Below are 6,089 nucleotides of genomic sequence, written 5' to 3'. Positions count from 1 at the left end.
CCACTTTCTTTTTCGATAAACTCAATTGATGCAACCACGTAGGTTAGAGATAGCATAACCGCTTAAACTGTTAATTATCAATAACCAATATTGCTTGTATCTAATTAATAAAATTATAAATTGTTATATATTTATACTAGTAGTAGAAAATGTGTGTTGTGTGTGTCTCTATATATTTGGAATTTGTACCTCTCCCATATTTTAAATTCACAATTTGATAAAGTTATCTCTGGATTTTGAATCCCACTATCAATTTTTTATTCAACGGGCAACCCTATTTGTCAAAAGCTCATCCATTCCATCCTTCTCTTTCTTCTCTGTTTCCCAAAAGCCTCATGGATAAGATTTGAATCAAGCAACCACTCTCTAGCTCTCAAAAGGGCCACGTCTTGATACTCTCCACTTCACACACGGCTCAGGTCTTATTATTCACGAATTCTCTACTTTATGTTTCCATTTGAAAAAGCAAGAAATTAAAAAACATAAATGTTAAACCAGAATAGCAAAAGTAAGACTAAAAGAACAACTATAAAGAGATTATTAAAATGTAAATGGATGGAAATCAGTCAAATGACTCGAATTTTTTGAACGGAAGAATGGATAGATCTAAATTCAAGTAAATGAAATGCAATTGAAGTTAAAATAAAGCAGAACTGTATAAAGAATAAAAGTTGATAAGATAAAGGTGATACGATAGATAGTAATTGAAATTTTATTGCCCATCATCGCAGGTAGGGATGTCAACGGGTAGATAGGATATAAGTAGTAGTTAGTAGTAGTTCCTTCGTATTCTACCTGCTGGATAAATATTGGTTCCATACTTGTAGTTTATTTTTGAATGAAATATTAAAGAAATCACTAACTTCATCAATGTCCACATCTTACAACATTATATAAAGTTTCATGTTGTCCAATTTTAATCTAGAAGAGTCTGAAAACATAAGAAGTTCATTAAAAATTTCTAACAATCACTTAATTAAAGTATCTAAATAAAAGTGTTAATTTCATTACCTTCCATGTTGGTCCATAACTTGTCTCCGAGACATATCAATGACTCCACAATTTCTGGAAGTAATCTACTCCGATGTGGGGTAAGAATCTGACCACCATTACTGAATGAAATTACTGAATGAAGACTTTACTAATATATATATATATATATATATATATATATATATATATATATTGTAAATTAAAGTTTAGCGAGTACGTGTATCCACGGGTACGGATATTATGATATATGTACTCGCACTGTTAACATGCGAGTATCAAAAATACATGTACCTGCGGGTAGCGGATATCCATTTTTAATATCCGTTTTCTACCCATTGTGGGTTTTATCTGCGAATACTCGCGGGTACGGATTTTTTTGACATCCCTAACTATAGGGTGTACAAAAATTTATAGGTTAAAATACTCCATTGGTCCACGTTTTTGTTCAAAAATCTCAATTAGGTTCTAAGATTTTGTTTAGTCTCAATTAGGTTCATATTTTAAAAAATGCGTAACAATTAGGTTCATTCCATTAGTATGGTGGTAACGATGTTAAGGATGTGCCACGTGTCAGCTCCTCATTTTTTTGATTTTTTTAATTTTCTTTTTTTAAAAAAAAAATTATTCATGCCACGTGCACGTCAATATTGTGCCACGTGTCAAGTCAGTAAGGTAACACATGTCAAGTCATTGTCTAAATCTCAATTTGGTCCATATATTTGTTATTTTGATTACATTTTAGTCGATTTATTTTAAAATTTTAAATATATTTATTTTAACTTTTTACAAGATTGTTTTAAAATTTTATATTTAAATTTATAAAATTTTTATTTTTAAACCAACTCTAACATTTGTATATAAATTATTTAAAACAATTTTGTAACAAGTTAAAATAAATATTTTAAAGTTTTAAAACAAAATATAAGTAAAGTTTAATGTAAAATAAAAATTTAAATAAACTTAATATTATTAAAATGTTTAATAAAAATATTATTATAAAATTTATATAAAAGTTAAATTTGGTCTCAATTTGGAGAGGATGAAATTGAAAATTAAAAAAAAATGAACTGAAATTTAATCAAAATAACAAATATATGGATCAAATTAAGATTCAGACAATGACTTAACACGTGTCACCTTACTGACTTGACACGTCGCACAATATTGACGTGACACGTGGCATGAATAATTTTAAAAAAATTAAAAAAAATAAATAAATAAAAAATAAAAAAATGAGGAGCTGACACGTTGTACATTTTTAATACCGTTACCATCATACTAATGGAATGAACCTAATTGTTACGCATTTTCAAAAATATGGACCTAATTGAGACTACAAAAAATTTTAAGACCTAATTGAAATTTTTGAACAAAAACGTGGACCAATGAAATATTTTAACCAAATTTATAATATTTGTAAAATATATTTTCAACTATATATATATATATATATATATATATATATATATATATATATATATATATATATATATATATATATATATATATATATATATATATATATATATATATATATATGTAAGCGTAGAAAGATTAATCCAAAGTCTATAAATCCAGGTATTGCGTATAGGTCTTATAAGAAGTTTGATTTAATTAACAGATTTTATAATCTAAAAATATTTTAACAAATATAAATGGGTTTATATTTTAATATTATCTTAGTATTTTGTAACTGAAATATAATATTCTTATTTGGAAGATACATGATTTATAAACCACTATATTTATAAATATAAAGGCATACCCAAGGCTAAGGCATTGCTATTTTCACACATGAAATTTGATTGATTTTAAATTAAATTATTCATTCTATATATTTGTTCTCAAGGTTAGTACACCAAGCTTTTATCGAAATAAATTATTATCTACCGTAGGATTTGGTAAAACTCGATTTCAACTTTAGTCATCTTAAAAGCTTGTTAGAAGGAAGAAGTTAAAGAATATAAATTATCAAGGTGATGGGGACTACAATCCCTTTATGTAACCTTTGTCATTACTTTTTCTAAAAATCAATATTTCTAATTTGCCCCCTTCAACAAATTAGAATATTGCGAATATCTACACAGTTTATCTTTTCATGACATTTATATAATGTTCCTAACACATTTAATTATTTTATATATATATATATATATATGACCAAAATTATTAACAATCTTTCATTGGTCACAAATATATATCATTAAAATTCTTATAAATGTGTTAGATTTTATGAGTTCAAAATTGTCATTATATGCCTTGACCATATTCAAAAGATCTCGTACATTGATTACATTTGCATATAGAACCAAAACAATTTTAATTGAATTAATCGCAAGCAAACCTAACAATGATCACTAATGCTTACAAAACCAAATGACATGGACTCATCATGAAATGTATAGCATGAAAATTACATGAAGGTGATTTGTACACGTCTATTTTTTAACTTGTCCTTACGTTATCTCAATGAGATCAATATAATAACCTTAATATACAGAGTGTAATTTCTGAATAATATTCAAAGTATGTCCTAAGAAAATGTATGCATGCATAAAATCAAACATAGAACACAAAACACATAAAAGTGACTAACTTCCTCTAAACCAAAGATTCCTCAAAATGTAAAATGTAACATCCCTGGCTCGCCCAGATCATGTCAGGTTACTACAGCCCGATGCACCCCAACCCCTCACCCTTCTCCGTCCATTCATATTGGGTGGGTTGTTGCCAGCTGGTGAGCCAGAGGTGTTAAAGGTCAGGTTGGGGGTTCGATCCCCACTGGCAACAACCCACCCAGTATGAATGGACGGAGAAGGGTGAGGAGTTGGGGTGCATCAGGCTGTAGTAACCTGACATGGTCTGGGCGAGCCAGGGATGTTACAAAAATTGGTAGCATCTGCTGGTGAGCCAGAGGTGTTAAAGGTCAGGTTGGGGGTTCGATCCCCACTGGCAACAACCCACCCAGTATGAATGGACGGAGAAGGGTGAGGGGTTGGGGTGCATCGGGCTGTAGTAACCTGACATGGTTTGGGCAAGCCAGGGATGTTACATAAAACACCTATATAAGCAACATGCCATGAAAACCTTGGGTGGAAATACCTTAGTGAGAGGATTTGACATCATGGAGTTTGTCCCTTATTGTTCTATAGCAAATTGTCCACTTAAGAAAAAGTTATTCATATACGTTTTAATAGATTTTTTTTTAATATATTTTTTGTCTTTGTTGAAATGATTTACAAAGGAATTAAAAATACAAGTATGAGTTGAAAGTCTCATATCGAGTGAAAATGAAAATATTTAATAACATATAAGAAAAGAAAGAATACAAATATTAAGCTTTGAAATTTTGTTAAAGGTAGTGTCAGGTCTTCTCAAAAGCGGTGAGTCTTCCCAATTTATTCTACTAAAAAATTTCAAAAGGGGTAAGACCCAAAAATAGTTCGGGTCGGAAGAGAAGTGTTATAAGTTGAAAATCCCATGTTGAATATAAATGAGAAAATTGAATGATATATAAGAAAAGTTGGATCTATAAATATTAAGCATTGAGATTTCGTGTTAAAGGTAGTATGATGTATCTTATATGGACAACTTGTACATAAAAAGTTGTGAGTCTTCCTGGCAAGAACTTCAAACAAAATTAATGTTTATAAACCATTAAAACCTTAATTTTGGTAACTTAACTCATTTTCAAAATCTTCCCTAAATTCTTTTCAAAGCTCAATCAGATCCATAAGTGACTAACCATTTGATTAAAATTCCACTGTAAGATCAAGTTGTAGACCATGGGGTTTTGACCAAACTAAAATGAAAGCCATTAAACTCAAAATTTGAGGTGAAGCGATATATGATTAATTTATCTATAACAATAAAAACATCTTAACCTTGAACCAATTAAGATGAAAAATCCCTAAAGAATAATATTCTTCAAACTTTTATCTTATGTTTGAATGAGAGATTGCAACAATTCTAAAAAACTGAAATACATATTATTTGAATTACTTACTATTCGACCCGTCCTAAAGTGTCTAAATCTTTGGCTAGGATAACTTGGCTTGACTTTCAACTCAGGCCTACTGGACTCGGCATTCAGTCCAGGTCGACTTGACTTGACCTTTAACTCATGCCAAATCGGCTCAACTTTCGGTCCGAGCTAACTCATCTAAGCCTGAAACGGGTTATCTCGACATTTAGCCAGGGTTAACCCTTTTGGACTTTTAGCCTATCCCGACTCGTCTCATTCTTTGGCCTAGGTCTAGTCATCTCAACCTTCAATCTGAGTCTAATCTTCTCAACCTTTGATCCGACCAACTCATCTCAACCTTCACCCAAGACCAATTCGACTGGTTATTCCTCTCGAGACAAATCAACTTTCGACCTAACCCGACTCAGTCGATCTTCAGCTGGACCGAATCAGCTTGACCTTCAGTCGAGGCCAACTTGACTCGACCTTTGGTCCGAGCCAACCCGACTTGACCTTTGGTGTAGGCTGACCTAACTTGACCTTCGACTCAGGCTAACATTAATGAATTTACCCTTATAAATTACCTCATTCAAACACAACATTAATGTTTGACTTGATTGTAACCGTAAAATTATTAAAAGAAAGAAAAAATTAAATAAGAGAAATTTTTATGACTTAAAATTATTTTAATGCAAGTTCGAAGCTAAATTTTGAAGAAGTTACATAGAAAATATAGAAAATTGTTTTACATACTTCTTATTTCGAATCTCTTTTTTTCTTCTAGGAATCGTTTTGAAAAGATTTGTTTAAATACAATTATTAAAAATGTTTTTCTTAAATTGTCCAGGTAAACTTATACCAATTAATTTATGTATACATTATTTCCAATTTTTGAAGAAGTCAACTTTAACTTTTTTTTTTCTTTTTTCTAATTTGTAGGGAGAAAATTTTTCAAACAAATAAAAATTAAAAATAGAAGTCTCTTTACAAATTAATTTGTATATAAATTAATTTTAACTTTTATAAAAGTTAATTTTAATACTTTTCGTATTTCTATTTTTCTAAAAGCTATGGAGAAGTATGTTTAATCTTTTCTCTCCATACAGCTACCACTGTATAATTTTTATTCGTA

This window comes from Vigna unguiculata, chromosome 1 (assembly GCF_004118075.2).
Source record: "Vigna unguiculata cultivar IT97K-499-35 chromosome 1, ASM411807v1, whole genome shotgun sequence".
Taxonomy (NCBI): domain Eukaryota; kingdom Viridiplantae; phylum Streptophyta; class Magnoliopsida; order Fabales; family Fabaceae; genus Vigna; species Vigna unguiculata.
This window is presented reverse-complemented; position numbering follows the sequence as displayed.